This window comes from Bos javanicus, chromosome 22 (genome assembly GCF_032452875.1).
Source record: "Bos javanicus breed banteng chromosome 22, ARS-OSU_banteng_1.0, whole genome shotgun sequence".
Classification (NCBI taxonomy): domain Eukaryota; kingdom Metazoa; phylum Chordata; class Mammalia; order Artiodactyla; family Bovidae; genus Bos; species Bos javanicus.
The window spans coordinates 25599245-25620736 of NC_083889.1; positions in this window are offsets into that span (position 1 = coordinate 25599245).

The window sequence follows — 21492 nt, forward strand, 5'->3', positions numbered from 1 at the left end:
CTGGAGTTCACTCAGACTCACATCCATCGAGTCAATGATGCCATCCAGCCTTTTCATCCTCTGTTGTCCCCTTCTCCTCCTGCCCCCAGTCCCTCCCAGCATCAGAGTCTTTTCCAATGAGTCAACTCTTCGCATGAGGTGAAGTACTGGAGTTTCAGCTTTAGTATCATTCCTTCCAAAGAAATCCCAGGGCTGATCTCCTTCAGAATGGACTGGTTGGATCTCCTTGCAGTCCAAGGGACTCTCAAGAGTCTTCTCCAACACCACAGTTCAAAAGCATCAATTCTTCAGCACCTAGCTTTCTTCACAGTCCAACTCACACCCATACATGACCACTGGTAAAACCATAGCCTTGACTAGACAGATCTTTGTTGGCAAAGTAATGTCTTTGCTTTTGAATATGCTATCTAGGTTGGTCATAACTTTTCTTCCAAGGAGTAAGCGTCTGTTAATTTCATGGCTGCAGTCACCATCTGCAGTGAGTTTGGAGCCCAGAAAAATAAAGTCTGACACTGTTTCCACTGTTTCCCCATCTATTTGCCATGAAGTGGTAGGACCAGATGCCATGATCTTCGTTTTCTGAATGTTGAGCTTTAAGCCAACTTTTTCACTCTCTTCTTTCACTTTCATCAAGAGGCTTTTTAGTTCCTCTTCACTTTCTGCCATAAGGGTGGTGTCATCTGCATATCTGAGGTTATTGATATTTCTCCTGGCAATCTTGATTCCAGCTTGTGCTTCTTCCAGCCCAGCGTTTCCCATGATGTACTCCGCATATAAGTTAAATAAGCAGAGTGACAATATACAGCCTTGACGTACTCCTTTTCCTATTTGGAACCAGTCTGTTGTTCCATGTCCAGTTCTTAATTTAAAATTAGCTGGTGACCATGTTACTGAGTCCAAGCTCACTCTACTAGCTACATGATAGGCCAGTGAATCCTAGAGATGAGGTGCTGAGGCAAGGAATACGACTTTATTCAGAAAGCCGGCTGACAGAGAAGATGGCAGACTAATGTCTCCAAACAACCATCTTTAGGGTCTGAATGCCAGGTTCTTTTATGGATCTGAGATGAGGGGAAGTGAGGAAACAAAATTAAAAGGCCATTTAATCTTACAAGTACCTCCTTGAATGGCAGGCCACAGGCAGGTGACTATGTTAATTTCTTCTTCCTGCCATCTACAAATGGATAAGTTTTGGAACAAAGGCACTTTAGCTTAACAGTCAGGCAGAGGGGCAGGTCTCTGAGGCTGTCCATTATGTGTGATTATAATAACAAAAGCAGCCAAAGAAACAAATCTAGCATGGAAGACTCGAAATTGACTCTTCCGTGTTACACAGTCATAAAACCCTCAAAATTCAGAGTCATTAAGTCAGAATCAAGACTAGCATTGCTCTTGTGAGGTCTTCTATTACCTTAATTAAAAATAATATTATTTGAAGCCACTGAGAAAATTAAAATATCCATATTTAGACATGGCCAACTCCTACTCCCTAATTGTTTGCCCCATCCCATATATATTGCAAGTCCTAATATGACAATGTTATCAGTGTGGGATAGAGTGAGGGAGAGACACAGAGATAGAAAGACAATGACAGAAAGATGGAGAGAGAGATGGGATTGAAGGATGAAACAGACAGAACAGGCTGCATGTAGAAAGCAGGACTCCATCTTGGGCCGGACTGTGGACTTTGAGCTCTATGCCCAGTATCTATGGAAACGACATCCCAATGGAAAACCAGACACCACCCCCCACCCCACCATGAAGGAGCCTCAGGACTTGTGTCACCTAAAAGAATATGCTAATTATCTCTGTAACAGAACAAGGTTGTAAATCCCATTATGCTTATCCCATTATGCTATGACCACTGGCCTATTGATAAATGTCCACTGTTTAACTATCTAGGCTTATGACACATGAATCATGGGTTAACTTTGATCATATCTCTCTTTTACCTTGTCCAGACTACTTTCAGGGAATTTGGGGATGTGGATTTGAGCATGTACACTTAGGGTATATAAGGTTTTCACAGAAACTGGTCGGGGTCCTTGGCTAAGAGGAGACTCTGCCTTGGGCCCGCCTGTGTAATAAACTGCACTCCACTATCTGAATTGTCCTTCTGAGTGTGTTTACTTCCCAAAACATGTGGCTACAACAATGACCCCATGGACTGTAGCCTGCCAGGCTCCTCTGTCTGTGGGAATTTTCTAGTCAAGAATGCTGGAGTGGGTTGCCATGCCCTCCTCCAGAAGATCGTCCCAAACCAGGGATCAAACCCAGGTCTCCCACATTGCATGCAGATTCTTTACCCTCTGAAATCACCAGGGAGGCCCAGAGAACTGCATAGACAGACACTAAGAAATATTCAATATATTAAAGATAATAAATATGTTAAAAATAAAAGGACTTATTGTTAAATCTGTGTTTTGAGGGAAATGAGTAAAAGTATCAATAGCAGTTATTTCTAGGTGATATGGGTATAATATTTTTGCTTATGGCATATCTATATTTCTGCATAGGTTATATTATTAAAACAAAGCAAAAGTACAATATTACTTTAAAAATAGGAAAATAAAATCCTATTCAGTTGTGATATTTGTGTAGCCTCATAAGATCATTCAGAGGTGTGGTATATTTTGCACATGAATAGATGGGGGATGGTGATGGGGATCTAGGAGCATTTTCTGCCTTTAGATCATCGTGTGCCCCTTGGCTGAATTTTGGAATGATTGGGACAGATTTTAAGAATACCCAAGCCTAGGTCCCAATTTTCAGAGATCCTGATTTATTTCATCTTGAGCTGAGGCTTGAGTATGAACTTTTGTAAAAGCCCTGCCAGTGATTCTAATGTGCCACCAAGGTTGAAAGATATACCACTGTAACAAAGTCCAAGCTCACTCTTCTTGCAGCACAATAGGCCAGTTAACCCTAGAGACAGAGGTGTTGAGGCTAGAAATAGGACCTTATTCAGAGAGCTGAGTGACCTAGAAGATGGCAGACTAACGTCTCAAAATAATCATCTTGTCAAGGCCTGGACGCCAGGTTCTTTTATGGATCAGAGATAGGAGGAGGTAAGGAAACAAAGTAAAAAAGCAATTTAATTCTTGCAAATATCTCCTAGAATGGCAAGTCTTAGGCAGGGGATGTGTTAGTTTCAGTTCCTTACAGTTATTTCATGGTTGGTGTGAAATAGAATATCTCCTGTCATATTAATAAACAATGATGCCACAGCTATCCGAGATTTTAGTTCCCCAAATGTGAATTTCTGAGTCTCGCCAATAAGCAGCTAAAAAGGGGCACCATTTTCCATACAAAGAACACAAGAATGTCACAGTCCTTCATAGTTGGGTAATTTCAGGCTATTTCCTTGTGAGCCAAACAAAGACACCCTAGCCCAAAGGTTAGGAAGAGTGGGCAGGGCAGGGCTCCTTGAGGCAGGTCATTATGTTTGCTTATAATAACAAAAGCAGCAAAACAAGAGTTAAAGTTACAAAAGCAAATCCAGTATGGAGTCAAAATTAACCCTTCCCAGTTATAACACTTTAATCTTTTCTTTTCAAAATAAATCTCATTCCAAATCGGGGCCTTTTCCCACATTAAAATACAGATGAACATCTAGGAATGAGCCTTCATTTATTCTAGGTCATGCCATCATCTGGGCTTCCTTTGTGGCTCAGCTGGTAAAGAATCACCTGCAATGCGAGAGACCTGGGTTGGATCCCTGGGTTGGGAAGATCCCTTGGAGAAGGGAAAGGCTACCCACTCCAGTATTCTGGCCTGGAGTATTCCATGGATGTCCATGGAGTCACCAAGAGAGGGACATGGCAGAGTGACTTTCACTTTCATGTCATCCACTTCCCTAATCCACCTTCATCTTAAGTATTCTCTAGTTCCTTATTCACATCCTATATTCCTTAAAAATATATATATATAAATTCCTTTCAAACCACTAAATATTACACAAAAATTTGAAAGTATTTCACTCAGTATTACTTTCCCAGTAACAGTTCTCATTTTATATTAATTTATTCAGTTGATCTGCTCTCCTCCAAGACTGAGTATGTTAGAGCTTCTATAGCCCAAGCCCCCCCACCCCACCCCCAACACCCAGAAATAACAGCTTCCCTCCTGTGGGAGCACACAGTCACAGTTCGTTTGTCAGTTTTATAACTCTAAAATGCACATATATGTTAATAAATGCATGATTTGAGCTACACCTGTTTCTGCATAAGATAAAAATCTTTAGTAAATTCTGATTGCTTTTATATACCCTCAAATCACCTTGGTCAACATCTCTTAGCCATGAAGTTCAGTCTGATGAAATAATAATTCCATAGTGTACTGGGTGGTAGGGCTAACTTGAGATTGCCATTTTACTTTCTCTGGTAATATTTTGAACTCTGGTAGATGAAAAATTACTGCAATTAATCTACCATGTTGCTTCATAGACAATGAAAATAGCACTGAGGTAGTACTTTTCATCAACAGGACTCTAAGCACTCGATACACAATTTTTCTCAGGAAGCTTCACAACAGCCATGAACACTAGACAGGCAATTATCATCCCCATGCTCCCTACTGAGAACCCAGAGCACAGAGAGATGAATAACTTACTCAAGTTCACACCAGATATCACTAAAATTTTTGCTACACAGGATGTAACTAAATATTTTGCTATCCATCCAATGTTCATTGAAATATTATTTTTACTTTTTACTTTACAAAGCAAAATTTCAGTTTGTTACTAACTGGAATACTGTTCAAGAATCTAGGAAAATCGTTTATGTCCTCTAGAGGTCCTTATTTTTTAACTGATTTTTGATAGAATTTGCCAAAAACTTTGTCTTCATTTGTATCTGCATTAAAATACACTGTCACACTGACTACTGTCATCTAAAGTTGCATGTATGCTCTGGTGCCTCATTCATACGTAAGTGACATCTTACTAATCACCACATGTTTTAAACAAATACATTGTAGCATTAATGTATCACTTTACAGCCTTGAAAATAATTATATTTTTTCAATAAGAATTATCGCTAAATCGTAGCATTATATAAACTATTTCCTTTTTATAGAGGAAAAAGTTATTTACTAGCCATAAATAGCCCAAATTTTAATACCCAATTTATGTTAAAAAAAAAAAAGCTAACTTTGTTTTTGAAATAGTAGATTGCGAAGAAAATAATGAGTAGGTTTCAAAATAACTCCAAAGCCCTTCATATGTAAAGCAATACTAAAATACTATAATATATCAGCTAATCTGATGGAAGAAGGAGTAGGAAAAATAATTCAAAAGATTAAATCACTTAAAAGTATGCTGTTTAATTTTAAATTTTACACACACACATACACACACGCATATATACCAAGATATTTTCACTTATTCATTATTTACTCATTTATTTATGTACTTTTTGTGTGTCTAACATATGCTTGTCATTTATTTCCTGTCCTCAAGGAACTTGTTTTCTTGAAAGTGAAAGTCACTCAGTCCTGTCTGACTCTTTGCGAGTCCATGGACTCTACGGTCCATGGAATTCTCTAGGACAGAATACTGGAGTGGGTAGCCTATCCCTTCTCCAGGGGATCTTCCCAACCCAGGAATCAAACCAGGGTTTCCTGCATTGCAGGCGGATTCTTTACCAACTGAGCTATCAGGGAAGCCCATAGTTTTCTTGAGGGATCTAAATGCTAATCAAATAACCATATAAATGAATGGAAAATTTTGATTTTGATATGTATCGTGAGAGAGAAATAAGTGATGTCTAAGAGAATAAAGCTGATATATTTGACATATTCTTATGTCAAGTAAGATGTTATTAAGTTCAGTTCAGTTCAGTTCAGTTCAGTCGCTCAGTCATGTCTGACTCTCTGCAACCCCATGAATCGCAGCACGCCAGGCCTCCCTGTCCATCACCAACTCCCGGAGTTCACTCAGACTCACGTCCATCGAGTCAGTGATGCCATCCAGCCATCTCATCCTCTATTGTCCCCTTTTCCTCTTGTCCCCAATCCCTCCCAGCATCAGAGTCTTTTCCAATGAGTCAACTCTTTGCATGAAGTACTGGAGTTTCAGCTTTAGCATCATTCCTTCCAAAGAACACCAGGGCTGATCTCCTTTAGAATGGACTGGTTGGATCTCCTTGCAGTCCAAGGGACTCTCAAGAGTCTTCTCCAACACCACAGTTCAAAACCATCAATTAGACTTAGTCTAATAAGATCCTAATATATTATTTTTCTTGTAACTTCCTAGCTTAACTGGATAGAGTGGAAAACACCGGGTGATATGTCAATATTTCTCAAATAAAACACAATAAGTATGCTGCTGCTACCATCTCTCCTTTCTCCCTTCACATAAGTCAATTTTCCAATATACAGATTTAAATATACAGAAAAAAATTGAATGGATTTGATGAGTAAATGAGAGATGAAGATAAGAAGCCCTTTTAACCATTTTTGTATTAATGCAGAAGTCCATTTCCATGAGTTTTAGACTTGAATCAATACTTAAAATACATAATCATTTTAAATTAAACATCATATACTCTTTGACTTTGTTTAATCAGGAACAGTTGGTTCAAGTTAATAAATCACAGATGAGTTTTCTGTTGTGTATTTGTACAGACCCAAGAAAAAATGTATTAGGAATGCCTTTGCACTACTTTAAACATGTTCTAAAAGTAATAAGCAAAAGCTTATTATTTGGACTCTGTAATTCATAGAACATTAAAATGAGAAGAAATCTTAGTTATCATAAACATGTTGTATTCCTTCATCCCCCAAGCCCTGTTTCTTGAATGAAGGATCTCATGGCCAGCGAGACTAAAAATGACTACTAGAAATTCAAGTCTTCTGAAAAGCATGGGGAAGAGTATGGCATTGTGGGAAGAAAAATATGTGTCTAGTCATCAGACAGATATAGGCTTAAGTCTTCCTCTATCAGTTATATTTTTTACCTTCAGAGTGCACTTCCACATCACTGATTCTGCCTTTTCATCTTTCAAGGCTCATCAAAAGTTTAACTTATAATAACTTTGTCTTCACGGCTTCTACTCTACACTTAGAGCCTGTAATACTTGTTTTTGCAATTAATCTCACAAGTGTTAGTTTTCCCTATGAAGCACTCAAGGGCAAGGTGTTTATGCTATTTATCTGATTACACATTATTTGTCTTTGTACTCATTTTTAACTCTCTTGCAGATAGGAAATGTCTGAAAAGTTTTATTCAACCTGTTAATTAATGAGGAGACAAGTAAGATGTTAAAAATGGTTCTGAGAAGGTTTGAAGAGATACGTATTTATAAACAATTTAATGAAGAAATATTAGGGTAAACATGCTAAGTTAAACACAGACCTGATTAATACCAACAGAGCAACAAACCATAACTTTCTATATTTTCACTGGTCAGAGGTACATGTATCTCTACCAAACAAACACATATAATTTTATAATTTAATGTCAGTTCACTAGATATGGGCCTATTTTATAATAAAGTGAGTTAACCAAAATGTATTACTTAACACTGGGTGATATATATATACATATATATATATATATATATATGTGTATATATAAAAAGAGAAAATATATGCCATCCACATTTTGCTGAATTTCAAAGTCTTGGATTTTTTTTTTTTAACATCCAAGAAACTGTGCACAAATAAAAATGTTTGTCAAGCAGATAAATGAACAAATGCATCAACATAAATTACCACATAATTTATTTAATATGTCTGAATGTCAGTTTTCTTATCTATAATGAAAAATTATTTATTTTACCTTATGGGAAAAATAAAAAGGATCATAAATAAATATCATATGCCTCGTGTCTGCTCTCAGTGAATCTCTCTTCTTGTCCCTCACTTTGATTACTGTTAAGCATCAGTAATTTTCACTATTATTTCTCCTAGCTCACTGATACATTCCTCTGCATCATTCAACCTAGCTGTTGATTCACTCTAGTATATTTTTCATTTCAGTTATTGTTCTTCATCTCTGTATAGTTGCTCTTTTACGTTTTCTCTTTGTTAAAATTTTTTATTTTCTCATTCTATGCATTCATTCATCTTCCAAGTTCTTGAATCATCTTTCTAATCACTACCCTGAACTCTTTTTCAGATAGACTGCCTGCCTCCACTTCACTTAGTCCTTCTTCTGGGGTTTTATCTCATTCCTTCATTTGGAATATGTTTCTCTCTTGCCTCATTTTCCCTAAGTTTCTGTTTGTGTTTTATGTATCTGGTAGGTTTCTTATGTTTTCCAGCCTTGGAGAAATGACCTTCTATAGGGGGCATCTTATCAACCCAGCAGCACACTCATCCTCTCATCACCTACGGTAAGTGCTCCAGCGGTTCCCCCAGTGAGGCCTGCATGAATTGGTCTGTTGTGGTGAGCTAACTGTATGCATGGTCTGGTAGGCTTGGTTGGCCCCTAGTTTGGTTGGGTGCCAGGCTCCACCTTGTGTGTATGTTTCCAACACTGGTTGGCAGAACCAGGTCAAGAGGCCACTGACTGCATACCCCAAGGTGCCCCGGGGCAAGTGTTGGTGTGAGCCAGAGGGCAGAGTCAGGATCCAGAAGACGTCAGGACTTTTATTTCCCTACTGGTGGTGAAGACCATTCCTGGAGTTAATGCTGGACAGCTGGCAGTTGAGCTGGGTCCTGGAACCTGGCTGCAGGGTCCAGGGATCCCAAAACTGCTGTCAGACCACTGGCTGCAGGGGAATGGTTTCTGACACAGTTGGATATGGGATCCAGTATGTCCCAAAGCTTGTGCTGGCCTGCTAGTGGGCAGGGCCAGGGGCTAGGTAGTCTCAGGGCAGATTCTGGCCTGCTGCTGTTAGGCTAAGTCTGCAGGCTGAAAAATTGAGGTTTTCTCCTGTTTAGCATCTGCTCTCTGCTGGTTGGTGCTGGTCCAGAGGCTCAGGCAGGTTCCCTGCAGTGCATGGGTGGGGGCCAGGGGCTCTGGGATTCTTGCCTGCCCACTGTTGGGTAGAGCTGGGTTTTGGACCCTCTGATGGGCAGGGCCATGTCCAGAGGCTGCTGGGGGCTTGGAGATCTTCATACAGCCTGTCTGCTTATGGTGAGGCTGTGTCCCTGCTGCTCTGGGCTGTTGGACAAAGCCAAGACTGAGTGCTAATGAGTTGGAGGGAGGAATCCACAATGGCTGCCTCTACCACCAGCATCCATGTGGTAAAAGGAGCTCCCCATATGGCTGCCACCAGGGTCTATGTCCCCATAGTGGGCCTCAGCCACCCACTGCTTCTCTGGGAGACTCCCTAAGACCAGCTGGTAGGTCTGGGCCATGTTCTGTCAAATTACTTCTTTAGTCCTGGGTATCTAAGTGAGTGATACTTTCTGTGCACCATTAAGTATGAAATCTCTATTTCCCATAGTCCTTTGAGACTCCTGAAATTAAGCGACACTGGCCTTCAATGCCAAATGCTCTGAATTCGTCCTGACATGGAGCTCAGTACTCTCATGCCTGTGGGAGAAACTCTGCAATGCAATTATTCTCCAGTTTATGGGTTGGTCACTCAGGGATATGGAACTCAACTGTATCCGTCCTTCCAACTCATCTTGTTGTGGCTCCTTCTTTATGTCTTTAGTTGTAGAAGGTTTTTGTCTTGTGTGTGTGTGTGTGTTTTTTTGGTGGATTTTACTCTTTTTCATAAATGGTTATTCTGCAGATAGTTGTGGTTTTATTTGTTTTTGTTTGTTTTTTTTTTTAACTTTACAATATTGTATTGGTTTTGCCATACATCAACATGAATCCGCCACAGGTATACATGTGTTCCCCATCCTGAACCCTCCTCCCTCCTCCCTCCCCATACCATTCTTCTGGGTCATCCCAGTGCACCAGCCCCAAGCATCCAGTATCGTGCATCGAACCTGGACTGGTGACTCGTTTCATATATGATATTATACATGTTTCAATGCCATTCTCCCAAATCATCCCACCCTCTCCCTCTCCCACAGAGTCCAAAAGACTGTTCTGTACATCAGTGTCTCTTTTGCTGTCTCGTATACTGGGTTATTGTTACCATCTTTCTAAATTCCATATATATGCGTTAATATACTGTATTGGTGTTTTTCTTTCTGGCTTACTTCACTCTGTATAATAGGCTCCAGTTTCATCCACCTCATTAGAACTGATTCAAATGCATTCTTTTTAATGGCTGAGTAATACTCCATTGTGTATATGTACCACAGCTTTCTTATCCATTCATCTGCTGATGGACATCTAGGTTGCTTCCATGTCCTGGCTATTATAAACAGTGCTGCGATGAACACTGGGGTACACATGTCTCTTTCAATTCTGGTTTCCTCAGTGTGTACGCCCAGCAGTGGGATTGTTGGGTCATAAGGCAGTTCTATTTCCAGTTTTTTAAGGCATCTCCACACTGTTCTCCATAGTGGCTGTACTAGTTTGCATTCCCACCAACAGTGTAAGAGGGTTCCCTTTTCTCCACACCCTCTCCAGCATTTATTGCTTGTAGACTTTTGGATCGCAGCCATTCTGACTGGTGTGAAATGGTGCCTCATAGTGGTTTTGATTTGCATTTCTCTGATAATGAGTGATGTTGAGCATCTTTTCATGTGTTTGTTAGCCCTCTGTATGTCTTCTTTGAAGAAATGTCTATTTAGTTCTTTGGCCTATTTTTTGATTGGATCATTTATTTTTCTGGAATTGAGCTGTAGGAGTTGCTTGTATGTTTTTGAGATTAGTTGTTAGTCAGTTGCTTCATTTGCTATTATTTTCTCCCATTCTGAAGTCTGTCTTTTCACCTTGCTTATAGTTTCCTTTGTTGTGCTGAAGCTTGTGACTTTGGTGTGCCCATGAGAGAAGGTGAGCTCAGTGTCTTTCCATTTGGCCAATCCTCTATCACTACTGGCTCAGGGGAAGTAGTAGCTTCAGTGGTGGTGCACCCCATGCTACCCCCAAAAGTGTGGAGACTTTTTGCTTTCTCATTCTTTATTCAGTGTTTTTCCCAGAATGCTTATCACTTCTCTGTGAACTACCCCATACATTTTTTTTTTTCATGTGTAAAGTCTGACTTAATCATGCCTTTATACAGTAGCAGAAACTCCTTGACTATGAAGTGTTCAGGAGGCAAAGACAGCAATAGCGATGTGCATCACAGCTGTAAGTTATTAGCTTATTAGTGCAATATTCCGGCACCTTGTTCTCTTGCTTTTTATATTATTTACCCAAGGCTACTGTATTTTTTCTCTCAAATTCTCTACCTGTTAGTTTACTCACATATCCCACCAGGTTTCATCTCAGGCATATACTACTTTTTCTGAATTTATTATGCTTCTAGCGGTGGAACAAAGATGGCCTGGAGCACTTTTAAATCAGGGGCATGTGATGGGAATTGTTTTTTTTTTCTTCATGTTTTGTCAGGGGTACAACTGAACCTCCTGTTTTGTTTGCCTTTAAGCACATGGTGATGCTCGTCATCAATTCACTACATCCCTGTTTTCATGGGAGAGTGCTGTGGTGGTGATAGTCCTTGTCAGCCTTCTTCTGTTTGCATATTAAACTAACTAACTGCTGCAAGGATGGAGTGTTGAGGGCATGAAGGAGATCATGATCTTGAAGTAAAAAAAAATAATAATGACCTTGCTTCTTGAAGATAATAGCACTTTAGGATTTTTTAGTACATCAAAAAGAAGAAAAACAAGGAATAGGAAGCATGAAAGTATGACATGATAATAACAATCTCAAAGGATAATCTAGGTACTCACTAGTTTTTTTCTAGTATTGAAATATACTTGACATATAGCATCTTGTTAGTTTCATGTATACTGTATAATGATTTTCTATTTGCATACATTATGCAATGATCATCACGATAAGTCTAGTAACCATCTGTCCCCATATAAATATATTACATTATTATTGATCATTTTCTTTAGGCTATATATTACATCCCCCGTGGCTTATTCATTTTACAACTAGAGGTGTGTACCTCTTAATACTCTTTACCTATTTTACATGTACTAATCGTACTTCTGTTTGACTTACTGTGCACAGCATAATATCCAGAAAATCCATCCCATGTTTTACTCCCCAGCAACCACCCAGTAATATCCTCTATGGGTCTGTTTTTGTTTTATTTGTTTTGTCTTTCATTCCACATATAAATGAGCTCATGTAATATTTTTATTTCTCTATGTGACTTACTGTGCATAGCATAATACCCAGAAAATCCATCCAGTTTGTGGTAAACAGAAAAATTTCACTTTTTTGAATGAGTAATATTCCATCATCCACCCACCTCCTACCCCCGCACACACACACACACCACATCTTCCTATCCATTTATCTATCAATGGTCACTGCCATATGATCCAAGAATTTTGCTTCTGGGTATTTACACTAAGAAAAGAAGAACAGTAATTTGAAAAAGTATATGCACACTAATTTTCATTGCAGTATTATTTACAATAGTTAAGAGATGAAAGCAACACAAGGTGTTTTTTTTATTAATCTAAATTGTTTATATATTTAGCAAAGATTGGTATTCCTGACAGAAACAAAACTTAGAAAGCAAAAACTAAACCTCATCCCCACTAGATACAATTATACCTGTTTTACAAAGTATTTAACTGGAGTATAGTTGCTTCATACTGCATCTCAGTTTCTTTTGTACAGCAAAGTGAATCAGTCATATATTTATACATACATATATATATGTATATATATATATATATAATATATATGTGTATCTCCTCTTTTTTGGATTTCCTTCCCATTTATGTCACCCCAGAATACTGAGTTCCCTGAACTATACAGTAGATTCTCAATAGTTATGTATTTTATGTTGCTGTTGTTCAGTCATTAAAATCATGTCTGACTCTTTGCAACCCCATGGACTGTAGCACACCAGGCTCCTTTGTCTTCCTCTGTCTCCCAAAATTTGCTCAAATCATTTCCATTGAGTCTGCGACACTATATAATCATCTCAATCTCTGCTTTCCCCTTCTCCTTTTGCCATCAATCTTTCCCAGCATCAGGGTCTTTTCAAATGAGTCAGCTCTTTGCATCAGGTGGCCAAAGTATTGGAGCTTCAGCAACAGTCCTTCCAGTGAATATTCACAGTTGGATTTCCTTTAGGATTAACTGGTTTGATCTCCTTGCGGCCCAAGGGACTCTCAAGCGTCTTCGTTAGCACCATAGTTTGAAAGCATCAATTCTTCAGTCCTCAGCCTTCTTTATGGTCCAGCTCTCATATCCCTACATGACTACTGGAAAAATCATAACTGACTATACAGACCTTTGTCAGTAAAGTGTTGTCTCTGCTTTTTAGTACATTGTCTAGGTTTGTCATGGCTTCCCTTCCAAGGAGCAAGTGTCTTTTAATTTCATGGCTACAGTCACTGTCTGCAGTGATTTGGGAGCCCAAGATATTTAAGTGTGTCACTGTTTCCACTTTTTCCTCTAATGTTTTCTGTGAAGTGATAGGACCAGATGCCATGATCTTAGTTTTATGAATGTTGAGTTTTAAGCTAGCTTTTTCATTCTCCTCTTTCACCCTCAACAAGAGGCTCTTTGGTTCCTCACTTTCTGCGTTTAGAGTGGTATCATCTGCATATTAGAGGTTGTTGATGTTTTTGCTGCCAATCTTGTTTCCAGCTTGTAACTTGTCCAGTCCATCATTCTGCATGATGTACTCTGCACATAAGGTAAATAAACAGGGTGACAATAAACACCCTTGTCATACTCCTTTCTCAATTTTGAACTAGTCACTTGTTCCATATAGGGTTTTAACTGTTGCTTCTTGACCTACACACAGGTTTCTAAGGAGACAGGTAAGGTGGTCTGGGAGTCCCATCTCTTCAAGAATTTTCCAGTTTGTTCTGATCCACAAGCCAGAGACTTTAGCATAGTCAATAGAGCACAAGTCAATGTTTTTTCCTGAATCCCTTGCTTTCTCCATGATCCAATAAATGTTGGCAATTTGATCTCTGGTTCCTCTGCCTCTTTGAAACCCCAATTGTACATCTGGAAGTTCTTGGCTTACATACTTCTGAAGCCTAGCTTGAAGGATTTTGAGCATTACCTTGCTAGAATGTGAAATGAGCACAATTTTGCACAGTAGTTTGAACATTCTTTGGCATTGTCCTTCTTTGGGATTGGAATGAAAACTGAGTTTTTCCAGACCTATGGCCACTGCCAAGTTTTCCAAATTTGCTGACATATTGAGTGAGCGCAGCACTTTAACAGCACCATCTTTTAGGCTTTTAAATAGTTGAGCTGGAATTCCATCACCTCCACTAGCTTTGTACGTAGTAATGCTCCCTAAGGCCCACTTATCACTTCACACTCCAGAATGTCTGGCTCTAGGTGAGTGACCACACCACTGTGGTTATTCATGTCATTAAGACCTTTCTTGTATAGTTCTATGTATTATTTTTACCTTTTCTTAATCTCTTCTTCTTTTAGGTCCTTATTGTTTCTGTCCTTTATCGTGCCCATCATTTGCATGAAATGGTCTCTTGATATCTCCAACTTTCTTGATGAGATCTCTAGTCTCTCATTCTGTGGTTTTCATCTATTTCTTTGCATTATTCATTTAAGACCTTATTTCTCCATGCTGTTCTTTAGAACTCTGCATTCAGCTAGGTATATCTTTCCCTTTCTCCCTTGCCTTTCACATCTCTTCTTTTCTCAGCTATTTGTAAAACCTTGGGTGGCCATTCATGACATGGTCATATCTTCATTGAGTTACAGAAGCCCCTTCACCAAGATAAGGCTATGATCCATGAAGAGCTATCTATTTTATACATAGTATCAATCCCAATCTCTCAATTCATCATATCCTCCCATGCCCCACCTTGGTGTTCATATGTTTGTTCTCTATGTCTGTATCTCTATTTCTGGTTTGCAGATAGGTTCATCAGTAACATTTTTCTAGATTCCACATACATGTGTTAATATTATGATATCTGTTTTGCTCGTTCTGAGTTACTTCACTCTATGATATTTTAAATGACTTTTCTTTGAAATGTAAAGAAACATATAATGTTTTACTGTCAAGAATATTGTTATTGACTAAAATTGTCACTGTCATGGACATCAAACATATTTAAACACCAGAATAGGCAACAGTGATAAAGGTGGTGATAAAATAGTTAAGCAAATAAATTTAATTGGCTCTTTTGAGGGTATTTACAAAAACAGTAATATGAGAAAGGGTCTATTGCAGGTGTTTGGTCAATATTCTCTCAATTATTTGGTAAAATTAAGGAGTTTATATATGAGGAACATAGAATATAGGGTTAAAATATATACCAAAGGAATAATTAGTTTTCCTTTTTCAAGAGACCACAACAAATCAAGGTGCTTAAGTAAGATTTGTATCTTACATAAAATTTTACAGGTGAAATTTAAATCAATTTCCTCCTCCTCTTCTCTACAATAAACTGGTTAATAGTTGCTTATTATAAAATAAATCTTTCAAATACTTGGGAACAGTTAAGTATCCTCTTAGCTTTCTTTCTCTAATATAAAATTACTTATAAACTAATTTATGAATCATGCACATACCTTTAGAAGGAGCATAGTACATAAATTTACAATCCCCCTTGAGGAATAAACTCATGTGTTCCTTTCAAAATATATGCAACACTTCCCATTTATATGGGCAGCATCACATATATCATTTGAATAGCAGTGCTTTGTTTACATTTAGTATCTTTGTACAAAAATGCAAACCAGTTTGGAGAGAAGTTCACTTTTTATAACTCTTCTAGGAGACAGGGAAAATCCTGTCTAAATATAAGAGCAATGTTGGTGTTTTCTCTTATAGATTTCATGGATCAAAATTTACGGTAGCATTCCATTGGAGAAAGAAGGAAGAAAAGGTAGGAAAGAAAGGAGAAAAGAAAAAAAATGAAACCTGAAAATAAAAAAAAATAAAACACCATGTCATTCTTTATTCACTATTAATTCCTTCCTTTCATTTTCTCTCATTTATTCCTCTCACAGCTTCTCCAATGTTTCCTTGCTCCCCAAATTATCATTTCCAGAACTCAGGCTCCTTTTCAGTTTAATGGCCCATTCTTCCTTACATTGTGTAATTGAGTGTCACCTAAGCCACTTCAATACTAATTTCTTGGTTAAGTCAAACTTAACATCTTCATAACTTTGCTAGACATATTTCTAGAAGTCAATTTTTTTGTTGTTGTTATAAGGGCATGCTTATTCTCCCAGGCACTTGGAGTCAGAATTTCTTTGTCATCTTTGATTTTATTTTTTTTAATTTAATTTAATTTTTTAACTTTACAATATTGTATTGGTTTTGCCATATATCAAAATAAATCCGCCAGAGGTATATTTCAGCACCATGTCAGTGTTACCAAACTCTACTGGTCACAGCATCAAAACAGTTAGCCCATCACTCCTTCCCTTCTACTTTGAGTAATGATCAAACTACTTTAATCCTCATTTCTCCTCATCTGTGCTGTGCTTAGTCATTCAATTATGTCAGACTCTTTGCAACCCCATGGACCATAGCCCATCAGGCTCCTCTGTCCATGGGGATTCTCCAGGCAAGAATACTAGAGTTTGTTGCCATGCCCTCCTCCAGGGGATCCTCCCAACCTAGGGATCGAACCCAGGTCTCCCACAGTGCAGGTGGATTCTTTACAGTCTGAGCCAACAGGGAAGTCCATGAATACTGGAGTAGGTAACCTCTCCCTTCTCCAGGGAATCTTCCAGACCCAGGAATTGAACAAGGGTCTCCTATATTGCAGGTGGATTCTTTACCAGCTGAGCTACCTAGATTATTATAAGAAATAATAATTTTAAACTAATGTCTGTGTATTAATATCTTGTCTTCTCTTTATCAATCTTTGCACAATGCTTCTATATTAATATTTCCTAAGTTATAAAGCCCAATTTATTTGATCCTTCAAGACTGTGAACAAATTACTACCCTAACATGTATGACCTTCAATAGTAGGTTCTTGATACTTATTTTAAGCCCAATTTATTTCCCATAAAGTTAACCTGAGAGATTCAATGCTGCTCTGTGTGCTTTTCGTCCTCTATGTTTTTATGCAGCTACATCGTCCACTAGGACACTCTTCTCCCTTTGCAATGCCTAAACCCCTCATCACTGCTCCTAATCTATTAAAGTTCTATCCTGCCTTTGGTTTTGAAAAGCAGTATCATTCAGTAAATGCCCATCATTTTCCCAATCCTTGTAATAAAATGTTTGCTCCTTCCTTTGAATACCCATGCATTTATATTTGTACTTTTTATATTTTTTGTACTTTTTAGATACACCTAATTTTACTTACTTGTCATGTATGTATACATACTTCTCTAATTTGTTTTATTAAATCTTAGAGCCACTGAGAGCAAGGATATTGAAAAAATACTCACTGGTCAAGAAATGATTATAGTCTTGTGATATACGCCTAAGTCACTCCTAAGATACAGAGAAAAGATGAAGAAGGTTAAAAAAAAGAAAGACTGCTTAAAAATAAATAAAATGACTCTGTCTGTAGTGGGTTTAGATTTATGTGATTGAAGACTGGTCTAGGATATTCAAATCAATGAATGTACAGAAACAAATAGTAAATCTTTCAGTGGATGCTTATTTGTCTGGAAAGGAGACGGTCACACACTGTGGCCATTGCGGTTTGACTCAAAATCAAAGCCATAATCTCTTGTGTTTGTAACCATGCTTCAAAGCATTCTCTTAAAGGACTGGAACTGTTAAACATATATTAATGTTCTTATCCTGAGAAGGTCACAAGTGGTTTCGGTCATGGTTCGCCTCATCTGTTTCCTTTGAATCCTGTTAAGACAGAGAAGGCCCACCTGATAGAGTTCTCTAGGCAATTGTTTCACTGTGGAGCCCCACATTGTACTGCAAACTACTTTAAAATGTTTCTGGAAGGAATAAATCTTTAATTTAAAATGAATCCTCATTGCAAAAGCTTGAATGTACTTGAAATATCTGAGAAACCCTTGAAGTTATGAATATATAAAACCTCAAAGCTAGTCATTTTATAAATAAAAATCATTAATTTTTAATCAAAAGAAGATTTCCTCAGTGTAGGCTCCTAAATGTTTTATATCCGATATTCAGTGAAAGGTTTGCTCTTTTTGGATGCCTTATCCTTGATGCCCTGCTCAATCTATTTGCCTTAATCTCAGCTACCATTCCAGCATGTGTATATAATTGATTTTGTAGGACTTAGAGTCCAATCCTGGCATCCAGCCTGACTTTTATATATATAGCAGAAAATATAGCAGTCATTTAGTTTTTTTGTTTGTTTCTTTTTCATTTTAATTGTTTCTAAACTATGTTAAAAACACCTCCTTGGACTTCCAAGAGAGAAATTCAGAAAGAATACTTTGAGATGTATGTTTAAAGTTCAAGTGGGTAATAATCTTGAAAGATTTTACTGGTAGAAGATACACTTGAATTTGCTGGCATTTTCTATTTCAGATGATAAAATAATATATTAGCTTAATATTTGGGGGAGAATACCATTTTATTACTAAAAAGTAAGCATTTATTTAATTTCTATTAAAGATGCATTTTTAAAGTCACATTTTTGTGACCATTTTCCCATTGATATTTGGAATCCAGGTTAAAATGTTTAAAAATAAATTGTAATATATTTTTTAAGTCCATGAGAAGATGAATAATAAAGAAAGCCTATAGGAAATATTTTAAACTTCCCTTTACTATCTAATTCTTGTGTGTAGAATTCTACTTTTAACAATGCCTGGACTCAAAGGAAACCAGAAAACCAAAAACATAAAAGAAACTAAGAAAAATGCATTTGAAAATAGCTCATATAATGTTAGAATAGTCAAAGAATAGTGTATTTCTAAAACTATTTCATGACTGTACACCCATGATTACAAGTAACTTGAAGATTTTTTAACTTTTCATAATGTAATTATATTAATACATTAAATAAAACTTCTTTTATCCTAGTTCAAATATTTTCTTGTAAAAGATCAGCACACAGTGCCTAATTAACTTCATAGATGAACAGAGGCTATAAGAGCAAAGGCACAGTGAATTTCAAATAGGTATTCTACTCTAGTTGGTAAAGTTGGTTTCAATAGGGTATAGTTTAACGATTCAGAAAATGCTATATATGTAAACTGATACTGAACAATTAAGTAAATGGATGGGAGCTAGGATTCATTCTGTTGGTGTGGGGGATTCTAGGTAAGCAAGGGAGAAGGTTATAATGATCCATGTTGCAATGAATTACAATGAAAGACATCAGTATGAACTCGTGTTTAGCATAACATAGATACAGATAGAATTATGTACAGATAGGTATATATACCTGGGTTCATATACACAGGGATATTTGCTTCTCTGTGGGCTGCAGGAGCCTAGAATTAACACCCCACTAGCAATAAGCACACTCAACTCAGATCTTGGTTTCTCTAATAAAAGTATCCAGAACTCCTCATAAGAATGGTTGATTCTAGAGCTTGAATGGAGAATATATAATATTATCATAGAATATCTTGTAGTGCCAGAGAACAAAATAGTGCTAAAACCTAAACCAAACCAAACAAACTAAATCAACAATGGAGATATATATATCAAAAGGGCGCAGGAGTCAATAGAAAGAGCTCCTAAAAGCCATAGCTAGAACCAAGTGAACAACAGAACTCAAAACACAGTATTAGATTAAAGGGCTTAGCTGTTGGCTCAGTAGTAAGGCACCTGCCTGCCAATGCAGGAGATGTGGGTTCGATCCCTGGGTCAGGAAAATCCCCTAGAGAAGGAAATGGCAACCCACACCTGTATTCTTGCTTGGGATATCCCACGGACAGAGGAGCTAGCCAGACATGACTCAGTGACTAAACAACAACAATAGATTAGATTAAAACCTAAACTATGAAAGAAATATGTTTAAATATATACTTAAATAAATTATTGATTGAATAAATGAATCACTGGAGGAGAGTAGACAATTATTCTGTGCAGAAGAATCTCAAATGATTTGTGGAGATACTCCCCTGCCCTGACAAAGAGAAGTGGAACATAACTTCCATTCCTTAAGCTTCACATAGAACCTCCTTCTAAAGAATACACTATGGGAAGCACGGAAAAAAATAACTCTATAGCACAGAAGCCTGGCAAATACTATGTTGGCCAGGTAATGAAAATCAACAGAGATAAAGTTATGTTGATAGTATGCTAGTGACATAATGTGAAAATGGTACTTCCTCTCTCTGTGTTATTTTCCCTAAAAACCCATGACTCCAATCTAATCATGAGAAAAACATCAGGCAAATTCCAATTAAGGAACGGTCAATAAAACATCTGACCCGTAGTCCTCAGAACCAAGGAAAGAAAGATTTAAGAAACTGTCATAGTCTAGGAGCCTGAGGGGACATGATGACTAAAAGCAATGCCATGTCTTGGATGGGTCACTGGAATAGAGAAAAAATGACAACTGTCCCATACTAAATTGGAGAAGGAAATGGCAACCCAGTCCAGTGTTCTTGCCTGGAGAATCCCAGGGACGGGGGAGCCTGGTGGGCTGCCGTCTCTGGGGTCGCACAGAGTCGGACACGATGAAGTGACGCAGCAGCAGCAGCAGCAGCAGTTCCATACTAATGTAAGATCAGTTAGCAATAGGGGAAACCGTGTGGGCTATATGAGAACTCCTTATACATTTTCATAGCTTTTCTGTAAATCTAAAACTATGCTAAACTAAAAATATATCTTAAAAATAATAACAAAACTTTTTGGGGTGATGGGCATGATCTGTTTGGTGCTAATAGTATCTACACAACTCTGTCAGAATTCATAAAACTGTATACATACACATTATGTCTCAATAAACTTTTCAGGCTGTCCCCTGGCTTGTGGCTGTCGGAAAGTCTATGAAAATTACAAACCTCAGAAAACGTCTCTCTTTAATCACTGACATGAGGCACCATGTCAGTGATTAGATTGGAGTACTTTCAACTGATTTCAAATACATTGTGTATAGAGTTAGATGTCAGGTATAATTGCAGGTGCTATCACCTTATTTAAAATACATAAAATTATGGCTATTAAGTGGTTAATATCCAAAATACAAAAGTAGCTCATACAACTCAATATTAAAAAAACAACAAATAGTCCAATTTAAAAATGGACAGAAGAACTAAATAGAATTTTTTTTTTTTCAAAGAGAATATGCAGGTGGCCAACAGGCACATGAAAAGATGCTCAACATCACTAATCATCAGGAAAATGCAAATCAAAACCACAATGAGATATCACTACACACTTGTCAGAATGGCTGTCATCAAAAAGCATACAAATAATAAATGTTGGTGAAGATGTGGAGAAAAGGGAACCCTTGTACAACATTTGTAGAAATGTAAATTAATATAGCCACTGTGGAAAACAGTATGGAGATTTCTCACAATAAATAAATAAATAAGTAAAAAATACCATGTGCATGCATGCATGCTAAGTCGCTTCAGTCATGTTC